The 27,097-nt window shown below is 30.7% G+C and overlaps 1 long non-coding RNA gene across 1 annotated transcript; it reads left to right on the top strand.

Moving 5' to 3' along the window:
* The first annotated feature begins 13,190 nt into the window (after positions 1-13,190).
* Positions 13,191-25,791, top strand: LOC127706939 (uncharacterized). Its single transcript, XR_007984663.1, has 7 exons — positions 13,191-13,386; positions 14,907-15,016; positions 16,592-18,278; positions 19,977-20,088; positions 23,188-23,308; positions 24,024-24,121; positions 25,199-25,791. It is a non-coding gene; the product is annotated as an uncharacterized LOC127706939 (long non-coding RNA).
* The last annotated feature ends 1,306 nt before the right edge of the window (positions 25,792-27,097 follow it).

The following is a 27,097-nucleotide window of genomic DNA, read 5'->3' as shown; positions in this document are numbered from 1 at the left end:
CATTCACGTCTTTTTGGTCTTTGGTGGATAACAATCTTACCACATCTCCCTATATTCTAACCTCTATTTTGTGTTTCCACAATTTCCATATAAAGACCACCCAAATATGTAATGCAATCAAAGGTTGCATACATATCAAAGCGAAATACGTATAGTGTGTGTATCACAGGTTAAATAATTGTAAAGTTATTATTGTTTTAAAGTAGATTTTAAAGCCATAGATATATAATAAATGTTAGTATTCTTAAACTACATCGTGTAATGTACACACACATTTTTTCATTCATGCATTGTTGTCGGAATGAACCTGAATTGTAATTTTAGATTTTAAGCTTTCTTAAATTATTTTTCTATTGTATATGCAAACCCATATACGGTTATTCAAACAAACAAGAAAACAAGATTCAGAGAAAAATTTTTTATACCAATTAATATCAAGAATACATCGGTTTTAACTATGAGAAATTAAAGATATATTGTATAGCCTTCCATACAATTGAAAAGAAAGATTAATACAGAGCTGTTATTTTCTAAAATCAAAAGGTATTACGACACATTATCCAGTCAAATGTTCAATACAAGGGCACAACACTCAGGGTTATCAAAGTCCATTGTGAAAATCAGCAATAAGTCTTTGCACATAAGGGACGCATATTATACACTTCACCTCCCTGTAGATGTTTACAGGAGTCGGTTTCACAATAAAACTTACGACTAAGATTGATCGTAAGTATACTGAATTGTTCATGACTTATGATCAATCTTAGTATTTTTTTTTTTTTGAAACTGACAACAGGTTATCAAGTACTAGTCCAAACAATACCAAAAAAACGCGATCGACTTAGTTCTATTGAAATAAGAAAAACAAATGGCTGTTTTAAAACTATGTTATTAAAGGTAAAACACGTTGTTAATGGGCTGTCGGTTACTCGTCCAAAAGTTCATATAAATATATACAAGATAAATCTAAATCGATCACCTTTCAGTTATATTGAAAAGCTTTTCATGATACATGTGATTTGTATCGACAAAAATATAAAATATTTACCGAGACCCATAATATGCTGAGAAAAGAGTCTCAGTGTTTGGTTTCTACAAAATTGGTTTTAAAATGATTTTATTGATACGGCTTCATCATGCTCGTTGAACATGCCTCTGTAAGCAGTTTATTTGAATACTGGTTTTACACAAATGGTTTCGTATTCATGGAAAAACTTTCTAACATTTATTTTCCTCATTATATTACAACATGTAGAAAATTATTGACGTACGGGTGTGGTTCATCTTTTATTTGATATTGTATTAATTTAAAGTGAGTTGATATAAAACAATATGTATACATACACTAAAAAAAAACTATTCACTTTATGTTGTAATATAGATTTGTCAACTTAACTTTTGGTGCTTATATTGATTTTAATGATTGAAGTTAAATTCACTACTCTCACCATTTTCTCCACAGATTTAATATGTGTAACTATCTATTGAACAGCGAAAAGAACACATTGATTATCATCACTAAAGCTGCACCTGATGTTTACAAAAGAAGATTGCATATGAATGTATGAAAGACATTCAATTATTTTTAAGTATCCACTTTTAGTTATTCTTTCCTTAAAACATTGTTAAATGGTTAAGATTCTGATTTTGGGTGTGTTTATTTAACGTAATTGTGACGTTGCCGCTTAATTGACTTGTTCACAATTTAGTTACCCAAATTTCATTGTTGATGTGGGATAACTTCAATTTCCTCCTTCGCCTCGAAAAAAACACATAAAAATTCAAACTTAAAACATCAATTCCATATTGAACATTTCGGATTCCCTTCAATAATTGAAATATATTACCATTTGTCAAGTCGAAAGCTTTTATATCTTACTTTTCGATATTGGTTTTGCATATTGTTAAAGGTCGTATTTTGGCCTATAGTTGCTAACATTTACATCTTTTGGTCATAAGTGCATAATTGTCCAAATAGCAATCTTACCACTTCTTCCTATCTTGTATTTCAACCTTGAAAACACAATACAATGAAAAAAAAACTACATTCCAAAAGTCTCAAAATTGGTTACGCAATTGCACAAGGGATACCAATGCATAACTTGTCCTCGAACGAATACCAATAGCTTGTTGAATCCGTTGTTTATTTGATGATACATACAGTAACAATGTCCCCAACGAAGTTATTAACCTAGTGAAACATGTGTTAATTAAAGAAACATATGTATTGGGTGATACTGAACTAATCAAAGACCAATACGCACATATCATGCTGCAGATCATGACAGATATATGCTACATTCTGCAGATCTGTTTATACATAAAAAGCTGATAAAGACTAATATGAGAAATTTAAATTATTTCGGCTTCAGTCAGTTCATTTCTGTTCAGTAGTTTTTCACACAATTCAGCATGATGTTGTCTTAAAAAGGTAATTAAAAGGTAAATGTCAGTTTGAACATAAACTGAACAAGTTTATATTTACTGGAACCGTAATGTTGAATCAGTACTGAATTTACCGCACTAAACATGTTTAAAAAAGACGAAAAATTAACATGGGTTACACATGTATTGTTCAGTTTTTTTCAGCCGATCCAAAACCATACAAAGTATAAATGTAATTTACATCTACATCACGAAGACAAACCTCCATAACTTACAGTACTTAACAATGTTACCTCTAAATTTAGATTAGAGAAGTGAAATGCAACTTCGCCAGCAAATGAGAAGATAGTGTTCGATTGGCGTTATTTGGAAGCCAACATTAACAAATTTATTTATGAATTATCAAATTCAAATTGATATACTGACAGCTTGACTTTAAAAAGATTAAGTATTTTTGAACTATTTTAATTGATCTTTACCTTATATAATTTATCTGTATGCTGAAGTGAGAATATCTCATCAGACTTTCATTGCTTTACTTTGGTTACTCTTCTACGAAAATAAAACAGTCGGTGGTCAAGAGAAATAACAAACGTCTAAAATAACATAATGGAAAATGATAGTAGGTGGCGTGTATACCATGAATTATCTTGATATCAATCTTGTAAATTGTAAAATATGATGCTCATTTATAATCTGTATATAGCTTCCTTGTTTTATTTTTACTATTCACATATAAATAGCCCTCAAAATGATAAGATGAAATCATAGATTGCATATATGCAAGCGATTTAAATATGATGCAATGTAAAAACGATCAAGACAAAGCTATTATTTTCTAAACTTAAAATATGTTACGACACATCATTAGAAACAAGTCAAATGTTCAGTAAAGGTACGCAGTTTGAAGTGTCCTGTGCTGTCGGTAATTCATGGTATATGTCCGTTGTTATTCTGCGGTTTACATGTTGTAATGTACCATTATGTTATTTATTTATGCATTTCTTTGTGCTGAGTGTTCTTGCGTTTGTTTGTACTGTATTCCTGTCACGTAGTGTTGTCATTTTAGCGACATTTTTTAACATTGCCATATAAGCGAGAGGTTTGGCTAGCCATAAAACCAGGTTCATCCCACCAGTTTTTTTTCTTAAAATGTCCTGTACCAAGTCAGGAATAAGTTTTTTTTATCAAATAGTCCGTTTCTATGTATGTTGGTGTTTGTTTTTGTTGCAGTTCAGTGCTTTCGTTGTTCAGTTATTTTCCTCCTATAGTTGATGTGTTTCCCTCGGTTTTAGTTTGTAAACCGGATTTGTTTTCTCTTAATCGATTTATGACTTATATGACATTGAACAGCGGTATACTACTGTTGGCTTTATTGACAATACTCAAGGCTCTTAACATTCATCGCCAAATGAAGTCTATAGACATAATAAGTATATTTTATCAAGCATTACGCTTCTCTGCAGATGGTAATGGATAATCGGGCATTCTTCCAAACAATACACCAAGCCGATCTGAAAGTAACGAGTGAACGAGAAAAGAATTGACTGATGTAAATTAGTGAACGGTATTTAATCCTCAAGTTCTTAACACGACGTTGCAAATATTGTAAAGATATGCGGACGGCGCGATATTTAACTGTTAGGATAATCTGATAATTTTTTCTTACTTCTGGAAGTGAACAAAAGGGAACTTATTTAAAAACCTATTTTAAATTGACGTTTAAAAAGAAAGCCATTGAAATCCAACAACAATATAGCCTCACATAACTGCAATTAATTTCTGCGTTGATAGGAGTATTGCAAAAACCACATTGAGGGACGTTTGGTTTGATTTTGACAACGATATATCGCATTTGCTTCAAGTGTGTTCAGTTTTCGTCCAGTGCATGACGAACACGGTATAATTTTTGGTGTAAAACTTCTGGTTACACACAATGTTTCTTTCTACACCATACGTCAATGTTTGATAAAATACAATATATTCTCTCTCAATTTTCCCCTAGACTATTTTAGGCCTATTGTATTATCAACATCAATAGCTGTTTCGCGTTTGACAACCCAAGCATTTCATCTCTAGCTTATTTTGTTGGGGTTTCTGTACAATGTCAAGCGCTCTATCATCGGTTTTATACTATCTATCTATTAATGTTTCAATTATATTTGCGATATTTACTCCATTTATTGCAATGTTTTGGCTGCTGGATCCCTAGTATTGTCACATTAACCTATTTCGTCTATTTGGGTTGTACACCCATTTCTGCCAATATAATGGACATATCAACAACTGTCGTACAAGTTTAAGGTTTAGATAGCTATAAAACCAGATTTAAAAGACCATTAATCAATCTATACATAATTGCATAACAATTATCAAAAGAGTGCACATGCTGAAATGTCTCGCTTTTTTTACTAACCATTGATTTTATGATGATAGTCCTAAATATAAAGCCACATAAACTGAACATGATCCAAGAAAATGAGGTCAAGGTCAAATAAACCAAACTGGAAATACATGTACACCTTACAATTATTCCATACACCAAATATAGTTATCTTATTACTTATAATAAGAGAGAAATTAAGACTACTAAAAATCTTAACTTTTTTTCAAGTATTCACCGAACCACGAAAATGAGGTCAAGGACAATGGACATATGCATAACATAAGGCATCTATATACAAAGTATGAAGGATCTAGGTCTTCTGAAATATTTAGCTTTTGATAAGTTTGTTAGCACCGCCGGTGCCGCCTCTCCTGGATCACTATCCCTATCTTGTTTTCTGAGACAGAAGTCGCAGGCACGGCAAAAACTATAAAATGTCTGCCAATCACCATCCAGGGACAAGTTATCACCTGTTGCCATTTCTGTAATGTGTATAAAAACATTATTTCTAATAAATAGAAAAAAATGTAAATGCCTATATAATATATTCAACTTATTTCTTATTCATTCACAACAAACTTTAATTTATGTCTACGACGTAATAAATTTAAAAAAAAACCTTATAGATTAAGATCAACATAATCAGCTTCAAAACAAATTTCAAAGATTAAGTTTCAAACTTACTTGTCTGTCAAATAACTGTGCTGTGCAAAATAACTGTGACAGAATACGGTACCCCTAATAGCTTTAAATCTGTATAAAATTTAGAATTGTTTATCCATGTTGCATATATAACTACTTTTTAAAGTTGTATAAAATTTGTGAAAATGTTTTTGTTCGTCAGAGTTTAATAAAAAAAAAATGCGGACATATTACACAATTTACAAAGGGAATTACTTCATATAAAGAAATGGTTATCTCCCTTGAAATTGTATTTTCATTCCGGTACATGCATTGACTGTTCTTTTTTTATAATGTTGTATTTTATTTATAACCGTATTGTCTTTTAAATAATTGTTATAATTGTATGCATGATTTCTTGCAGGAGTTGGATCAACTCATATTTCTCTTAATTATGCCACTTCACCAAAATATGATAATTTTTTTGAGTGGTAATAAAAAGTGTTGTTTATTGATCACACTTAATAAATGTTCAACGGTTCTTGCTGGAACCCTCAGATTACATAACACTTGCATTGCCCGATTAATGGTCCACACGAACATGTGTAATAACCGTTCACCATGCTTACATGTTACATAGCCAACTAGCATAAAGCAGAGGGTGAATAAGAACCAATAGGTGCATAAACTGTGAAGCAAAACATAAATATTTTGCTTATTATCATGCATGCATTGAATGTGTATAGTGAAAGAGAAAGAAGTTCATGCACATGACATTAGAAAAATTTAGTAGAAAGCATATGTTACTGGTTGAAATTATCAATGTGATATACATGACAATGATAATGCATGATTAAATTGATTAAACTAGCATACCCAAATGAACACTTTTATCTAAAATTCATAGAAATCATTTATTTTCATAATTCTTGATATTGGTATAATGCAAAATTGAAAGTACTTATAAGATGATAATAAGATTATTAAGTTAAACTCATCAAAAACATTAGGTATTTTCACACTAACATTTATGAATTGCTTTCCTTCAGTATTAATATCCAAAAAATACCTGGCACTACTTTAGTAAGCATATTTTATGTAAACATAAGAAGATGTGTAATTTTTATCTTCTTAACTATAAAAAGCTACTTACCTAAATTAACAACTTGACTGGAGAAGTACAAAGATGAATACAAATAATTAATCTTCAAACTGAAAATATAAAAATATTTCCATTTCAAATTGATTATTATAAATTTGTTATTCCTTTATATAATTACTTATAAAACATGTTATATAGACACTTGTCTACAGTAAATGACCATTTTCAGATGTTTCATTGATTGGTTACTGTCTCCATGACATATACCTCAATTTAATTTTATTTTAACACTACTTCACCTCCTAAGTAAAACCAATTTTTATTTTGGCAGCAAGTAATTTTGTATTTTTTTTTTTTTCATTTTATTCTTTGTTTTGTGTTGTTTACAATACATAATTACTAACTTATATTAACTATTTTACTGTACCATTTTTCTATTGACTATACAAAGATGACATCAGATTCAATACAAATAATTGATCTTTAAGCTGAAATTATAAAAATGTTTCTATTTCAAGTTGAAATAATTATTCAAATTTGTCCTTTCTTAATCACGTTGCTACATGTATAACAAGTTATATAGCATTTTATAAACACTTGTCTATTGTGAGAGTCCTTTTAGTACATGTTTCAGAGATTGCTTATTGGTCATTTAGCGATTCACTTATATCGCACACCATATTTTCGTTTAGCAAAGTTTCAATGCTTTGGTTAAACCAATGTATTCTTATATTTTGTGGTTCTCGTTGCAAAAGAGGCACTTTTATATGTAAATCAAACCGAAATATGCACTTATATATTTAAATCAAACCGAAATATGCACTTATATATGTAAACCAAACTGAAATAAAGCTTTCATATATGTAAATCAAACCGAAATAAAGCACTTATAAATGTAAATCAAACCGAAATAAAGCATAGAACACTACAGATTGAGTTGAACTGCATCAACAACCATTGTTTAACACCCAGTGGCGTATTAAATGAAGGATGAGAACATGTTCTAATGAGATATGAATATTGATAGATGTAGGAAGATGTGGTTTGAGTGCCAATGAGACAACTATCCATCCAAGTCACAATTTGTAAAAAGTAAACCATAATAGGTCAAAGTACGGCCTTCAACACAGAGCCTTGGCTCACACCGAACAGCACGCTATAAAGGGCCCTAAAATGACTAGTGTAATACAATACAAACAGGAAAACTCATGTACTTTGCACTAAGTCATCATATTCACACACTGAGCCAGAAAATAAACATGTTAGAGTTTCGTCCCCGAGGGTATCACCAGCCCAGTAGTCAGCACTTCGGTGTTGACATGAATATCAATTATATGATCATTTTTATAAATTTCCTGTTACAAAACTTTGAATTTTTCGAAAAACTAAGGATTTTCTTATCCCAGGAAAAGATTACCTTAGCCGTATTTGGCGCAACCTTTTTGGAATTTTTGGTCCTCAATGCTCTTCAACTTTGTACTTGTTTGGCTTTATAACTATTTTGATCTGAGCGTCACTGATGAGTCCTATGTAGACGAAACGCGCGTCTGGCGTATTTAATTATAATCCTGGTACCTTTGATAACTAATTATATTACCAGTATTTGCTCTCAATTCTAAATGCTGCATGGTAAGCAGGATTTGCATCAAATATTTCATAATGGGTTTACCTCCTAGGGGTTTCGCACTCAAGGCAAAAATACTATCATGAAACCAATGATGTGGATTAATTTCAGTTATAAAAACCATGTCAAAAAGTGGAAGTTCATCACACTTGCAGCAATGCAGGTGCTCAATATGTGACATGCCATATTGCTTATTTTAGAGGAATAATGTGGTAAGGCATGGACCATTTGCTTTTATTAGGGGCGGGGGAGGGGTATGGCATTTCATATCAAGCCAATTTTTATCATTTTTAGTAAATGTCTAATGTCTTTTGTTGTGTAATGCTTGGAATTATTTATTAAATACTATTTTATCATAATGCCAGCTATGCACATTCTGAAATTGATTATACTAGTCAGGGAGACAACTACATATGCACTTTCATATTCAGTCAACGTGCATCAGAATGCATTATGCGACATAAAGAAATGATTTTGTTCAATAAAACGACTTTATTTATTGTAAAAAACAGATGAAAATAACAGTACTAATGATGGAAATACGCAAATATTTAAGGTCTGTTCACGATAACAAATTATTTGGTCGTAGAATTTGCCTTGTTTTTCTTTTATAATGCAATTATTTCATTGCAAGCTAGAAGATTTTTGTAATTACATTCATACTTGTTCATGTTGTTGTAACCGTTATCTTTAAACCATGTTTCATTACAGTTCAATCCAAAAAAAACTACCTTATTTCTATACGTGTCTGCCAGATTTGCATGCGTCTCGTGAAAAAAAGTTGTGATTGCATTGCGCATTCCAACTTTTGATGAAATATACAGTTATCGTTCCTTAAACCCTAACGGCAGATAGAAGGACTATTTATTTATTTGTCATCAGGACTTTACATTTTCTGGCATTTGAACTATTCAAAGAAATGCATATATCAAAAGTTATCTATGACAAGATATTATGTGTTTGTATCCCCAATAGTATCTTGTTATTTTATCTAAATGTTAATTTGGTTAATCAGTTGAACAATGTTGTTTTCAGCTGTCCGTGGAAAACTTCTGTTTGCAAGTTCCCATTCAATGATTGAATTTGATGTTGACACGGCCAATGTGACTGTGCTTGTTGGGCATGGAGGAAGTATTGTGTATTCTGTGGACTACGATTACGAAAACAGATACGTTTATTTTCCAAGATACACTTTTGGAGATATTGTGCGGTAAGTGTACGTTTGTACATTGATAGAATATCTAACAAATTTTTCAAGAATTCAATAAGATAAAATTGTAGGTTTCTCTTGACGCTAAGAGCAAATTATCCAAAACAATATTAGAATATTTGAATATTTTGAAATTGCAAATACGCTTTAACTAACATTAACTCGATATAGAAGATTGAGAAAATAGATTCGAAATTCAAAGGTTACGATTGGTCGATTCGATTGTGAATTCTGATAAGATTTATATCTGTATTAAACATGGTAATTGTTTTGTTGTTCATTTACAGTTACTCTAAGACTATTGCGTAGCTTTTAAGAATCTAGTATTTTGATAAAAGTGCGAAATTAACATAAATTAAAGTGAGAATATGAGACAGGGAGCGCAGAGATTATTTTTATATCCTTTATGTTCATGATGTTTTCATCAATCTTGTTTTCATTTTTTTTAACGTTAGTAGGAATATGGTAACGTTTATACTATTCAAATATTTAAATAAGACATGATCACATAAACAGTATTTAAATTTTCAATTGACAATAACACAATGATAAATAAGCAATGCTCTTCATTAGAGTATGTTTTTCTCATTTTTTGGGAATCAATTGCACATACAATTTTGAAACTGTTCCATTTAAAGTTTATCTACTTTTCAATTTCTAGAAAATGAGATGAAATTGTTTTACTAGAGGATTTTTTGTTTTTTGTTTAATTAAAAAAAAAATTCTCAAAATGTTCCTTTTATAAGCATTTTTTATTCCCTATGTTTGCAGTAAAATATAAGCAACTTATTCCACATAGTTCCTTTCTGTCACTGTTGTAAAAACAACACAAAAAGAGGTTGTAAAGAGTACCTTTTATAAGATATAATTAATAACTTTACATAACAATCATAATTTACCCCAAAAATGTTGAAACTGAAATGCTGTGCGATGTAAAAAAAAGGTTTGTTTGTCATTTTCTTACTGAATTGATCACCCGTTAATCGTCCAAGAAGATGAAACATCTAAAAATATTTTCATCTGCTATAATTTGGCAAAGGTATATCAAAGGAAACTTTATACATGTTATAGACGCACGAACCGACAATAGCATACATCGTCGTATGAAACAAATGAGTTAATATGTATCCATTGTTGACAATTTCATGTTCTCGACATTTAGTTATAAAACCATAAGTTATTGGCTTCATTGATTTGTATGCTTAATATGATAATTTGAAACATTATAAGACATTTTGTCTTAGGTTTAGATAAAGTCAATATGAATATCAGTAACCGTTTCTTGCATTTGGCAACCATGTTGTTTCATCTCAATAGTACTTGGTGGGAGTAACCCCGTCGGTGCAATCGGTTTCGCTCGTCTTTGATTTCTTAATTTTGTTATTAATCATTATTTTAGAAATTATATTCCAACTTTTAATTTACAAACTCTCTCCTCCCATAAACTTACAACATATTCGAGGTTCGAACATGCGATTGTTGTCTTCATTAATCAATAATAGTCATCCTTCCGTGCATGGTACCTCTCGATTACAAATGCTGACATACAATTACTTATGATTTATATTCTACAAACACTTTATTAACAACTCCTGGTATTACTTATACACACACAATATGTTGATGTCACATTGACAGTGAATATCTTTCATTTATATCCAATATGTATAACATGTATAATGGCGTTTCTTTAAAAAAAAGATTTTCATTTTTTTACTAGGTTTTGTTTTGTTAACCCATGGAATATAACTTTCAACATTTGACCTGTCTAAATAAAACATAAATGCAACACAATCTTACGATTGAAGAATCAAATAGACAACATATGAACTTATTCGTATGTAATTTTCTTGATTTATTTTCAAAAGGACAGTTTTATTGTTTACCAGAAATGGGTTAAGCTAGAGAAAATATAAGAGGTAGACTATTCGAGAAAACGATAATCAACTTGCAACTAACATCGGTCGTTGATAGTCGTGTTTACGATTACACCTCTTCTGATAACTTGTCTAATACAAAAATAGACAACATATGCCATTTTTTTCAATTTCAAACATCTTTGTTGTTATCCACCAGAGGTACTGATTTAAGCTTCCATTTAACATGTGTAATGCTAACGTTACCTACAAATGAAATGTTACATATCTTGATAGTTGTAGCTATGCATAATGGTTTACTTTTATAAATTTTGACTTGGATGGAGAGTTGTCTCATTGGCACTCATACCACATCTTCTTATATCTAAAGAGGAACTAATATGTTACAAAGATGTCTTTCTTTAAAGTATGTTATTCCCGGTCGTGCCAATATAAATAACTATTTACCTTGATTTTTAATTGCGTTTATTCTTTGAAAATGACAAAACATCCTCAAAATGGAAGACTTAGTCTGTTCATGTCGGTATTAATTGATGAAGATGGCAAATTTACATTTACCGGTACAGAATAAAAAAAAAACAACTGATGATCAATACTTATTATCGTTTAATTTTGTGTGCTTTTGTTACAGTTATGTATGTAATTTGAAACATTGTTTATAGTACAACATGAACTTAAAAAGGTTTTTAATATGAAATTACGTCACTGGCAGTTAAAATATAAAAAAATAATATCGGAAGGCGATAGTAAAGTCGCATGGAAAACACCATTTCTCGAAGAAAAATAGATGATATCATGATCAGTAAGAACAGATACAGAAAACATAGAACTAGCAAACAAATACTACACAAAACATTAAAATTTAGCTACAGCTCTGCCGCCAAAACCGGAGAAGAACTCAAGTGCTTTGGAATGGTGAGCTATTGTCAGGATTCTTGTCAAGCAATATTGAGGTGATATATTGTATTCAATGATGTCAGAAAAAAGGGGGCGGAGTTGTGGCTACGTCAGTCGGCAAATATCGCGATTATCTCTATCAGAGATAATCAATAACGGCCAACCAAAACTTGGTACCTTCCCTTAAACGTTCGAATGGATGACTTCAATGATATAAGTTGATTGCTGCAAATAGAATAACTCCACAATTTGTTTTCTTTATTGTATCACCAATCCTACATATCATTAGTTAACATCACACAAAGGTCTACAGAGATAACTATACCTCTCTTAAGTCATCAAAGCATATCATGAAATGAATGTACTTTCTATAATAGAAATAATATGTTTTTAGCATTGTCAATGTGCATAGTGGTGCAAAAATCTTTTTTTTTTCAATCTTAAAAATTTAAAATTTCCAAATCATTTCCAGCGAAATAATTTACTTTATGTGTAACAGTGTAACAAGAACATTAAAAAATGCTTCACTGTTGACTATCATTTAATTTTCAATTATAATTATAAAATATTTAACAAATTTTTTTTTTTTTTTTTTTATTTTTCTGGGTGAAAATGAAAAATACTATGAGGTCACCATATTTGTTCAACTATTTTCTTCTGGATAGATTTCTTAATGAAAAAATACAATAATTTTTTTATTTGTTTTATATCGAAAAAAAAAAAAAAATTAAAAAAAACAACGAAACAAATTTGAAAAAAAAAAAACAGCTGGTATTCGACTTTCAGTATTTTCAGAGAATGTTACAATTTCTATTTATGAATTAAAAGGAAAATATTTGACGTAAATATAAACTTTTTTTTAGCTGTAATTTAAAGTTAATTCTGTTGGTCATGTTTAACCACTTATTTCGATAAAGAACATTTGTAAATGCACTATTTCATGATGGGGTTGAATGTTTGTTTTTGAGATATAAATCATAATCCGGTTAGATATGATGTTATGAAACACTATAAATAATAAAAACGAATGAACTTGTTAGTGCATCACGGTAATTTTTAATTTCTTTTCTAGATTTCCATATCCTCACAGAACATACAATTGCAACATGTTGTGAATACATCGTCCTTTCCAGCAGGTGTAGCTGTTGATTCCGCCAATGATCATGTCTACTGGGTTGTTAGTGATGGTAACACACTTTCAAGATGCAAATCAGATGGAACAAACGTAGTTGTATTCACAAGTTTTAGTGACACTTTTATGATCCGAGTTGATTTTACAAACAGGTATTATATATAAACATATTTTTAACATTGTGTTATGTAAATCTCTATTAGAAGTTAAAGGTTAAAGGTCACTGAATACGACCTGTGATTTTCAAACATGACGGTTGTACCCAACTGAGAAATAATGAGAACTTGTTTTTAAAATTTGTAATAAAGCTAAGAAACTAATCGAAGTTTTATTGGACTATTTCTTGAATGTACAACAAACCAAGTAGGATATTTTTGGTTAATAACGAGTTGTAATTACCCTTTCAGTTTCATTGAGAGATCTATTTTCTATACTTTACTTCCACACAACCTACACAAAGAAGTTTACTTAAGGATGTTCGCTACTCTGTTTCAAAATAACAAGCTTTTTGAAAGACTGTCATAAATTGATAGTATATAAATGAAGGAACTAAAAAAGCAGAAAAAAATGAAGGGTCCGTGTGCTTGTTTTCGAGATATAAGCCATTGAAAATTTAGCTGGAATTGATTCTCTCTAGACTTTTCATACATTTAACATTGGCACCTTTTTTCTTTCAAAACATTGAAAAAATAAAAAGGATTTTATAAGATTTTCAAATATGGCTTTTCAAACTATATGTAATAAAATTATGAAAAGAAAAGTAGGGGTTAGTGGACAAAATTTCTTAATGGAAAAACATGGACAAAACCAGAGGATTCCGAATATCTGACAAAAAATCAAAAACAAGAAGAGCGAACATCCTTAAATCAGATACTCGTTCAATTCTGATTACAAACCCATTGTTACCCATTTGATCGCTTGTATAAAAAGATAGATATCATTGGTTCTAAAGATCTACTCAAAAATGTTCAATCACAATCGTTACTTTTTGGAAATAATATCAAAACCTAAGATTTGAATTCACTCGTCACATTCATTTGTAATGATGGATTAAAATCACCAACATGTTCTTATTAAACAGTGCTCTTTTCCTAAAAAGAAACATTAAAAATAAAGGAATTAGTAGACATAAAATCAATGATTTATGACAATTAAAAAAACAAAATCCAACAACAATTGCACCGAAAGCGATCTTATGAAAATGACAGACTCGTTGTTCGACAACATATATTTGGAGTTTGATTGAAAAATATTTCAACAAACGGTCGTCCATCAAATAAGAACAATAGTGCACTCCTACTGGTGACCAAGGGGAAACATGTTTTCCTGTTCATTGATCTTAAAATACTAAAACCATGAGAGAAGTCGTTTGAACGATTGTTCCCTAGTCCATATCTTGAATTTTTAGATTTTCTATATTCAGGAGACGATTAACCCTGTCAACATAATTTGTCTCGCTATTTGTGAGTTTTGGTTATTCTTGATTTTGTTTATAGTTGGGTTTTTTTTTTTTTTTTGAAAACGCAAAATGAATTTTCGATTTTTGACCTACCGAATATTTTGTTTATATGTATCTCTCCATTAGTACCAAATTATATAAGGTAAGAACATAATCACTAACACAGACACAAACATATGTTAAACCCTTTTTATTGATCTCCATTTCTTGCAGATGGATGTATATAGGTTATTTCAATACAGGAATATCCAAGTCCAGATTCGATTTAACTGACATTAGAATGATTGCAAATTTTTCAACTCAGACCCTCTGTATGGATATAGGTATGTGTCATGAAAAATGTTCTTGTGTTCAATTTAATGTAAAGTTACAAGTTGCTCTCTTCCTTCTTCCTTCCATCAATATTTCTATATATGTCTGTATTTCTGTATTGTGTATATGCATGTAAAACACTATTATTAACATTAAAGGCTGAGACAATAGGTCTTCCTGTGTGCCACTGTTATGTATATATTTCTATACATGGAAGCGCCCATAAATATAGACACATAACAGACAAATATATTTGTACAGAATTAATTAATGCAAAGATGAACTAAAAAGCTGAAATAATACTCTAATTTCCCAACAATATATCTATAATGTCGGTAAATATTGCGTAAAGTATTCACAATGTGATGACCAATTAAGCACAATATTAAGGGAAACATAATCACACAAACAAATTAAAAAAAAACAAAACTAAGCATTACTTTTCTAAATAAGCCTGGGTGTTTAACGTCCTACAAAACAACTTTAGTATTATTCCTTTAACAAATAATCGAATTTATGAAACATATGATTTTACTCGAACAAAAGGCCACATATTTAATTGTGATATGGTTCTTACGTATAGGGGAGTGATATTTTTTTCAAAAAGACGCTTAGCTAACAACTTTAACTTTAAAAAGTAATGTTATTGTTTTTTTCTGAGAATAAACGACATTTTTGTAATTAGCAGATACATCGTTTACATCGTTTACACACTACTCTGTTTTAATGTAGAGCGGAATTTGTGTCCTTTTTAGTAAAGAGGTGCGTTTCCATGGTCTATGGTAGAAACTTTTGAACAATTTTTAAACGATAATATCAGTAGAAAAACTTCAGGCATTTTTTGTTCAAGATAATATGAAAATCGATAAAAGACAAATGATGTAGCCTACCGTAACAGTATACTCATAACAACACTTTCAGTCATACAGCAAAGAAGGACATAGCTTTTTGCCCATTTTTTGTAACTAAGCATTTAGTCGAAGATCAAGGTCAGAGAAATTTCATTTGGTTCAAACATTTCCATTAATTAAAAGATAAAAAACGTTAATAGGCAGTGTGATATATGAATAAATTGTATCTTATTTACATATATAGATAATGTTTCAAATTACACAAATGTTGACCTGATAAGTTTCGTTAAACCACGCTATGTTATGAAATATAATTGGTATATAGAACAGGTCAGTATTCAAAAACAGAAAAAAAACAGAATTTAGTATTTGTCTACCATAATCATGATAATAGCTAATCGACACATTATGTCAGCTAATTTACCTAAGGCTATATTTCATCGAGTTGCTTGTTAGTTCAAAATACTATTATCGTTTGAAATTGAATTGTCATCAAATTTAGTCACTGATTATGAGGTATACTCGTGCTACACTTTTGATAGATTTGACGTTTATTGATTGGTAGATTAATGTTTAGCCTTTCATCCTGAAATGACGTTAACCAGAAATCAATCGGTCAATCAATCAAAATATGCACATAGTGCAATAACATCATAATCAAGCATTTGAGTGACCCTTTTTTTCATAAAATGAATGAGTTATAATTGTTTAACCAACTATTTCCATATATTTTAGACCTGATTGAACAAAGAATGTATTGGATGAATATCGATAGTGATATAAAATCAGTTAATGTGGATGGTTCTGATGTTAAAACTATATTTTCAATGCATTCTTTTAACATCAACTATGCTGTAGGGGTATTGTTTAGTAATATTTACTATGCTAGTAGAAATCAGTTAGTGATGATGAATAAATCACAGGGATCCACACCAACTGTTCTATATACAGACACAAGCTTCATTTATAGCATATATGTATTTAAATCAACAGGTATGTGATTAATCTTGAAATAAGACTTAAAACAATTACCAATATCAGAAGTTGAGACATGACGCTTTTGAAATCAAAACTAATTGATGATGTCATACTTGAAAAATAAAACAAAAAACACTACTAAACATATAAAGACATGAGAAAACGGGCAATTAATCCCAATTACGGAAAAAATAAGAAATCAAAGAAAGATATGCTTAACAAAAAAGTTAAAAAAAATGTAAACAACAGTGAAAAAACATCGAGTAAGACGAACTACTAATAGAGGAAAATATTTTCTGAATCATTTGTTTGATAATGTACTTGAATTAACTTTAAAATAAGCAATATGAGGTTTATACATTATCACAGAAAGGTAATTCTTACTGCAGTTAAATCTTCAATCTTCAAAGTTGTAACACTCGTCCCGTAGTTATACCCATTAAAAATTATATGTAATACACGGCTATGACACCCATCAAACAAAATGCACGACGAAGCTAACTGAACAAATTTACCTTTGCTTATATTAGACTGTGAAATAGTAAAATTAGTATGATATAACATTATCTAATTTTGGTACTCATATTTTGAAACATTTTGATACATGTTGTACTTATAGCTTTGGCTTTGATATAGTTATTCTTAACATGTGTATTGTGAATTGCCTATTGCTTTGTTATTGTATTCAATATTATTAAACAATTTGCATTCACATTACTGTATATGCGTTAGTTCTACCGACTTTACTTTCTCTAGCTATTGATATAACGGCGGCTTCTATTTTTTTAACATTAAACGCCAATGAAAACTACTGTATTTATTTAGAATCAATTGCTGCATTTCAGGACGTTTATTTACTGTGTTTATTTACAGCGGGAAACTTCTATTGACTTTATTTATTTAACGTATTGTTGTTTTAAACTGTGACTTCCTTATATCAATAAGAATATGATCAAGTTAAAAGAAGTATTGTGTTTGTATTTTTTTTTTAATTTTTTTAACGACAAGGGATCATTAAAACGGTAAAATTAAGATTTGTTTTAGGGGCTTTAAATGAAATACTACGACATAACTATTTTGATCTAAATGCGATAGATAATATTACATTTCTGTTAATATAAGTCATTTAGCACAGTTGTGTCACAACCATTTTTTCTATAGAATAATAAGTATGTTTTATAATCAAATTCAATTCTTCAAGTCCCTATTCTATATTTGCTAAACTTTTATTTCAAAACCATTGTTTTAGAAGTATTTTCTTTCCAATGTTAGAAGTAAAGAGCAAAAAGCAAATGAAACAAAATTCAAATAAACATAATTAAGTATTTTTTTTAAACATTTTAATGGATCGACGTCAATACTGCAACGACTTCAGCAAATGATGCAGTAGTTTGGAAGGAAGAAACAGAATCAAGATTGGCAATTTGCGACCTATGATTGTATTGTAAGTCATAATTTGCAAATAAAATTAAATTACTTAAATCGCATTCTACCTGCATTAACAAACTGTATTATACATAATATATATAATGGCGTCTAGTTTTATCATTACAGCAAGACGTTTTTCCTATTCAGAAAATAATTACTTATGAAATACAAAATGACCTGTGTAATATAAATATATGATAAAGTGTAAAGGCGCATTTAAAAATTGACGGACGGAGATCCGTCTACAAATTAACACATGTAAACGCATATGCATATATATAGATATATATTTTTTCGTTTGGGCTTGTATTAAATTTTCCTTCGGGTTAATATGATCCGTTCATTATTTTCGACTCTTTAAAATTCAAGAGTCTAAATGTAACATCTGGTGATCAATTAATTTGGCAATCGCCAATGGCAGTCAGCAGGGTTTAAGAACATCAGTTGTTCGACCTGTTATTTAAATGCGTTTTGTTAAAATATACTTTTCATTTTTTGGTCTTTTGGAAAATGTTGTTTGTGCTGTATTTAGACCCCTCTACCAAGAAATTTGTTTTACATGCACAGGTATAAAAATTGCGGGTTTTATCCAACGCAATCATAGGTTTGAACGTTGTTTTCAATTTAGAGTTGTTTATATTTTTTCGTTTGGGCTTGTATTATATTTTCCGTCGGGTTAATATGGTCCGTTCATCCTATTTCGACTCTTTAAAATGCAAGGTTCTATCCTAAATTGAGGTTAATTATATGGCCTTCCAAATACCGTTTTGATCCCTAACATCACTGAAGAGACATTAATTGTCGTAATCCGGATATGGTGTATAAATTTTTTTTTTGCACTTCATGTTTGCGATATACCATCTTTTCGCAAGTTTATTGTTTTCTGTTTGGTATTAAAATTAAAAATTAAGATCCATGTAACATCTGGTAATCAATTTATTTGGCAATCGCCAATGGCAGTAAGCAGGGTTTAAGGAAATCAGTTGTTCGACCTGTTAGATGCGTTTTGTTAAAATATACTTTTCACTTTTTGGTCTTTTGGAAAATGTTGTTTGTGCTGTATTTAGACCCCTCTACCAAGAAATTTGTTTTACATTCACACGTATAAAAAATTGCGGGTTTTATCCAACACAGTCATAGGTTTGAATGTTGTTTTCAATTTAGAGTTATATATATATAATTCGTCTGAATAACAGCCCAACAATGTTAGATCTGTAAATTTGCGGAAGCAAATTGTTTGTTCTTCCCTGGCCGGGATTATATATATATTTATATATATATATATATACTTGAACTAATAAAGCTTCATTTTGTAAAATCATTCACATAGTCATCGAAATGGAAGTCAAATCATCCGGAATAGTTATAAACAAGTAAAAGCGGAGACCTTTTAGCAAAATGCAGCAACCCATATTAGCTGATGACAACTCAATTGTTTGTGATAATAGAAAATTACGTTAGATACAAACGCGTCTAGATAATTAGTTACATTAATTCTAAAGCAAGCATGAAAAAAGACCTACAAGGTCCTTAAGAATTTCTTTTGTTTATAGCATTATATAAAGGTAATTAGTCCATGAACTATACCGTTACATGCATCCAAACATTGCGTCTGGTATCAATTTCATGATTAGCAATGTCACAATTTACAATCAACATAACTAAATGTTCTTTTTTTTTTTGCACTGATGATCTGTGCAGGTTTTTTTTTCAGGATAATACACTTACATCTTGTCCTCATCAATGTGGCCATTTTTGATAATCTAGATTTTGTACTACAGCTTCGACATGAAATTGCAGGACGGTAGGATTCCAGATAAGGTTAAGTACGTATAGTTTTCAATGTTGATCGCTTTGTTTATTGTGTGTCTTTATTTTACTGATGGTTATTGTATATAAAAATAAGTAAATGTGGTATGAATGTAAATGAGACAACTATCAACTAGAGTCCAAACGAGGAAGATTAAAGCAATTATAGGTTACTGTACAGCCTTCAACATTGACAAAACCCCATATCGTGTATTCAGCTAGCAAGCCCCGACACGAAAATTGTGAAGGTACATACAGAATATGGCGGGGTTAAATATGTTTGTGAGCGCTTAACCCTCCCCTAATCCGGAACAGTGGTGTAACAGCACAACATAAGAAAACAAACGGTAATAAATCAGTTGCAAATAGCTTCACTCAAATAGTCGGTACGAAGCATAAATAAACGAAAATACATTAAATCATTAGTCACTAAGCCCCGATATAAGAGTAACACAGTTACTGAAAGCTAGTTCAATATACACTACAACTTATAAATAAATCATGTTTTCCAGACTAAAGTATCAATCAAAAAATAAAATAACTAACCGAACTCCAAGGAAACTTAAAATCGGAAAGTCCCTTATCAAATGGCAAAATCAAAAGCTCAAACACATCAAACGGATGGAAAACAGCTGTTATATTCCTGACTTCATACAAGCATTTCCTCATGTAAAAAAAATGGTCGATTAAATCTGGTTTTATAGCTAGCTTAACCTTTAACTTGTATGACAAACGCATAAAATTCAATTATATTGACAACAATGTGTGAACAAAACAAACAGACATAATACATCAAAATGTAAAAAATTGGGATACAGCAGTCAACATTGTGTTATAATCTTAATCACTATAAAAAGAAACAAAAATGTTATTAACAAATACATATACAACGGATTTAGTGTTATGTCGTCATAAACCGTCTTAAAAAACGCATGACCTTGTGCATTGGCCAACAATAGTTAGACAGTATCGACAGAGGCTAGGATCATGCGATACTAAAACATACATAGCAAAATTTAGTTTGTTATGTTTTAATCTATAAAAACAAAAATGATATTTGTACATTAAAACACTATCTTGAGATTCCACTACAGTGATGAATTGATAACCTTAAATTATAAGCTTATTAAAAAGAATATAACAAAAATAACAAACTTTAATGTACATTAATCAGAGGATATCAATAAAAACTGATCAAGCAAAACGGTATCAATCAACTGAACGTGCAAAGAACAACTGTCATATTTTCCGACAAAAATTTTTCGAAGATCCAAAGAATCAATGAGTTTACATGGATTGTATCAAGATTTTTAGTTAATTTTCTGTCAATTTAGGTTGATAAGTTAACTAATAAAAATAAAAATCAGAAGGTTGAAGATAGAAAAAAAAGGTTAACAGCACCACATGTACATGTGTCTGTCCGAAGCCAGGCACATCGTCAAGGTATTTTTGTCATTTTGATATTCGTTAATTTCCGATCTTTGATAGAGTGTTTTAAATTTGTTCACAAGTTGTTTTAAATCGGATTTATTTTTAGGCAATATTCAAACACCTGTCTATTGGATCAAAAAACTTATTCCGATCTAGATATATTTAAGTTGTTAGTTTGCTCTCTCATAAGCATTAGTCCAAACTATACTATTACCCATATTATAATGGGTATATCATTGTTTTGTTAAATCAGTGGTCGTTTAGATAGCAAAACACATATCGTAAAAAAACTTAGCATCAGTAAGAATACTAGTATATTTTGTTTTTTGGAAAATAGCATATTATAATGAGGAGATCTTTAATAAATGTTAATGAAACAACTTTGCATAGACCAAAGAACAAAGAAGTGAACAATAACAGGTTATCGTAGACCTATAATATTCAATATTACTGGCCCAGGCTGATAAATAAATGATATGGTCTTGCACATGTTGCAAGAACACGACAAGCGACAGTAAATATAATAAAGTCGAGTTTCATCCATTAAAATGTTTGAAATATTGATAAAGTCGATTTGAAGTGAAGTATCCGATAAACTACCGACTCGTTGCTCAAACTTGAATAAATGAAAATGTCTTTTTACACAGGACTTGTCTGAAATGCATTTGATTGTCTTCGACATTATTACATAACTTATATTGTCAAGATAAATGGGGATTTTCAAACAGATTTCATCCGATTATAAGCAAGGAAGCAAACTATTTTACAACTACGGCAATACTTCTAAATCCTTTGACCTTCAACAAGAACTCTCAAAACAGAATATTTGAAAGCCAAGGATGTATAAGAACCGAAACAGTTGCAGAGCTATATAAACTAAAAACAAAACCTTAAAAAAGGTCAAAATCCATCTAAGGTCCACGTTGCCTGAGGGAGTTGAAACCTCAGTAAGATATAATTTCTAAGTTTATCAACGGACACTTTTAGAAAGGTTGGTTAAATATCGTGTCAGTACCGAAGTACTGACTACTAAGCTGATGATACCCTCGGGAACTGACACCAACAGAGGTATCGATCCAGTGCTGTTAAAAATGAAAACAATACGTTATAAATGTTATGCATCCGTAGCGCTGTTCTGGATTTACCTTCACCAGGAACTCTCAAAACAGAATATTTGAAAACCAAGTATGTATAAGAACCGAAACAGTTGAAGAGCTATATAACCAAAAAGAACATTAAAAAAATAACCAAATGTATTTAAGGTCAGCTTTGCTTTAGGGAGTTTCTTATGATTTCAAAATTTTTAGCGGACACTTTTATAAGGTTTGTTATAAAATCTTGCAATGCAAGTGGTGTTTTAAAAGCAATGCGTGATTATTCGGATCGTATTATACATGTACTATGTTATGGGGAAAACTTAAAAAAATTACTTAGCGGGATGTTAACATAAATTACGTTATCATGTTCAAAGCAGAAGTAATGAAACGTTTTAAGAATTATCGATTTTCCATTCTTCTGGCAAGAAAACGCCATGTGTACTGAACTGTGACAAAATGTTAATTGATACAGCCTGTGACATAAGTTGTGATGTGTCGTTATTCGTTTCATATTTTCTTTAAATTACCAAGAATAAAGGACTTGCAGTTGGAATGTTAGCTTCTTAATAATTTGAAATTTATCAACAGGGACTTTTACAAAATTATGTTATAAATCATATCAGACCAGAAGCACTGAATACTGCCTTGATCTCCTCAGTGGTATCGACCTTTTTTATGAAAACGAAAAGATGTTTCATACTTGGCTATGGTAAATAATATTATGTAGCTGAATTTTGTGTTATATCTTTTTTCATGTGAACAAAATTGTTATAGTTCAAAAACGCAGATGAGTTAGAGTCGTTACGGCATACATTCGACCGAAAATCTCATTGTCTGAAATGGATGCATTTTTTTCTGATTCTTCAGTTTCAACATGTTGAGATCACGTGGTGCAGAAGATTTAAAACAACTTTTGTTTTCCATTAAAAAATTACAATTCGAAGATTAGTATTTTCTGCACTTCCACAGCCACGTTCCTATGTAAAAAAATATGCATAATTTGTTTATCATGTTTATCGCAAGTCATATTCAAATTAAAAAAAATAATGGAAATCTATCGTGATTGATTTTTAAAATAAACGTAATTATCACCGAATTTGAACTTACCTCGATCAATATGCTATGTGCTACTAAGTAAGCAGAACCTGTGCAACTTTCCGTGTCAACTGAGATCACCACCGAGCTTTTGGTAGGGTTCGCACGGATCAGTCTTTAGATTTCTATGTAGTTAGATGTCGACATATTTGACATTTTGTCGAATTTTGTTAACTGAGACGCAATTGTCAATTTTTCTTCGATTATTGAATTTTACATGTTTCTTTAATATCTTTCGCCTCTTTTATATAATCAAAATAAAAGACAACAAAAATGACAATGTGTGTTGAAATTTGCCGTAAATGAATACATGAATACCCTTTTTTCAGCGGTTGACACGACAACGAGATACAGTGGGACTGCGAAAAGAGGTGTTTCCAGCTTTATGTTAGAAATCATGACCATAACGTCACTTTGCATAAATAATGTAAGTACGGGAGACTATGGAAGAAGGCGTTTGTTTTTCAATTAACTTTTTGTTTGGTTTTGGATCACAAGAAATTTCTCAACTTTAGAAACTCCATAGTTTTGTTTTAAATATAAAAAAGGAAAATAAATCGAACCAATTCGTTATGTTTAAAAATCATTTATGTGAAGTTTCTATTAATAAATATATATTTCTTAATTATAAATCAAATTTCAGAATTGATAGTTGCATTCTCGGTAAAAACAAAGTCAAATGTTATTGATGTTCAGTTTTGAAAACTACATGCATTACACCAAGCTTGTTCCATGCGTCGAATGTTATTTCAAACAGCATAACATATATAGGAATACGATACTAAATGAAAACCTAAAATGCAAAATAAACTATTCACCAACGCATCTGGCTTGAATGTTAAGTACGGCAAACGGGCGTTTCGCATATAAAGAATTTTCAGATGCGCTTAAATCGAGACAAAGAATAACATACTGTTTAATAACTTTTCATATGTGAATCAGGAACTTACCATTCCGGAGTACCTGAGTTCACCCTAGCATTTCGGTAAGGTTGTTGTTGCTCAGTCTTCAGTTTACCAATAATTTAGGTTATCTTCTTCTGGTAGACCCTTTGATATGTTATCTCTTTCTATACAATAAAGGGTTCTTACATATGCAAGAATAATCTTTCAAAAAATATTTCAAACGCTACATTAGTCGCTATTAACATGATCAAAATTATTGGTTCCATGAAAAGTCATCTTTCTACAAAGTATATAAATATCATGAGCTTTAATATCAACATCATAAAGTAAACATTAAAAATATTTGGACCCAAGATTCACAATATGAATTTAAAAAGTAACAGTTATGTACAATTGAAAATCAATCGCTTTCTAAATAAAATATAGAACAATATCTCTTAAAAAGTCAGTAAAATTCTAACGCAATTTACGAAATTAAAATATGACTGCGACGCTATCGAATTATAATATAAATATGGAGAGGATAAGATGTCCTCGTCTTCAACATCATAGGCCAGTGGTAATGCCTTTCTTGACAGGTTATATTTTTTTATTTTTAGATGCACAAACTGTCACATAAAATGGAATACGACTGCCAACAACAAAAGTTATAATGTGTAGGAAAATGAACGATGCTCAACATTTTTGATTAGTTGATACAAAAACAAACCAACAGAGTTTCGAGAAGAAAGGAAACATTGGTCTCAAATTAGCATCCTACACTTAAAAAAATGGAGCCCCTTACAAAAAAGTACGGATTCCAGAGCGAAATAAAACAACGACGCGTCGTTTATAAAAGTAAAAACAAGGACAGTTGACTTAAAATAGATGCATTAAATCTTTGAAACAGTGTGTATTGATGCTACATCTTATGTGTCTTTAGTGTATATATAATAGTAAAATCCCCCTGTTACAAATATTGACAATAGAGAACTTTCAATAATGCAAGGAAAGGCAGAGAAATAAAATAAAAGAAACATTAATTCAGTCTCAGATGCTTAATTCAACCTTCGTTTTTTTCGGAAATTTGCGTTGGTTCGTTCAAATTGTAAATATGATGCTAAATTTTAAAAAAATCCATTAGTGATCCACAACAACATGAAATACATAGCTTCTTTGATTCATATGCAGTATATATCTTATATGCAGTCTTCTTTTAGTTCAGTTGTTCTTATCGTTTCGTTGTCAGGTTATTCTTCTATCAACAAAAATCAAATACAACGTTAGCTATAACCCGTCAGCCTAAATAATCGAAAACACACCATCAGACGACGTAATATCATAGCGAAACAGACGAAGACTGATATGAGGACATTTTGAAGTCACCCACGACCTCGTCATTCATTTTATATACCAATATTTGGTCAATGCAACTACCAACTGATATTAGATAAAACATTCTATTGATATTGGATAGAAGTTTATTTTTTAAATTGAATAAAACTATGTATTGATATTATAAAATTCGCATAACAAGTTTGCAATTAAATTTGCTTCTTTATTTGCTGACCAGCTTAAAAGAACATTTTAGCAAATTATCTATGTTTGTATATTTGTAATTGGATTTTCCATATATAACTATGATATAGCCTTGCCCGTCTACCTTTTGTCCTCGTCGTCTTCATTAGTGTGCATCTGAAGTAATGTACATTTCAGTTACACTTTTTGATGTTTGTTTAAAATGTTGGTGCATCTTAAAATCTTGTTATAATGAGAACTATTGATGATAATTCATAAAACCTTTAGGAGCGACCTTTCCTTTTTCTTTTCCTGAGCGGTAATATTCAATTAGGGCGACAGCTATCTTCTCTCACTAAAAAACTCAAAATTTGGTGACTATGTTGAACGCATCTATCCTATCAAACGTGAGATTAAGGATATAACAGATACAGTTAAATCTGCCTCATATATTGACTTACATCTATAAATTGGCAATTAGGGTCTTTTGAAAACAAAACTTTACGACAAATAGATGATATCATCTTCCCAATTGGGTATTTTTCATGTCTATGTAGCAACTTTCCAGCAGCGCCTGCATACGGAATATCTATCTCGCAGTTGACACGATATTCCAGGGTTTGTATTTCTTGTCATTATTTTGATAGAGGGCTGCTGCTCGCACGGACGCTATTTACTAAGAGTTCCCACCGGTGAAGTTGAAATCATCCCTTCGTAAGTTTTACGGACGCCATCACGAGTTGGTTGACCGGTATGGAATATACTTTTTACAAATGACAACGGATATGTTCCAATTGTCGTATCTACAATCCCGTCCTCTTTTCCCCGAATGTGACCTACCGAATTTGATTTATCAACGGGTTTGTACTAACATGAGCAACACGACGGGTGTCACATGTGGAACAGAATCTGCTTGCCCTTTCGGAGCACCTGAGATTATCCCCAGTTTTTGGTGGGATACGTGTTGCTCAGTCTTTAGTTTCTATATTTTGTGTACTATT

The sequence above is a fragment of the Mytilus californianus genome, unplaced genomic scaffold (genome assembly GCF_021869535.1).
Source record: "Mytilus californianus isolate M0D057914Y unplaced genomic scaffold, xbMytCali1.0.p SCAF_6, whole genome shotgun sequence".
In the NCBI taxonomy this organism is placed as follows: domain Eukaryota; kingdom Metazoa; phylum Mollusca; class Bivalvia; order Mytilida; family Mytilidae; genus Mytilus; species Mytilus californianus.
The sequence above is the reverse complement of the archived record's forward strand: the minus strand, read 5'-3'. Positions and strand labels throughout refer to the sequence as shown.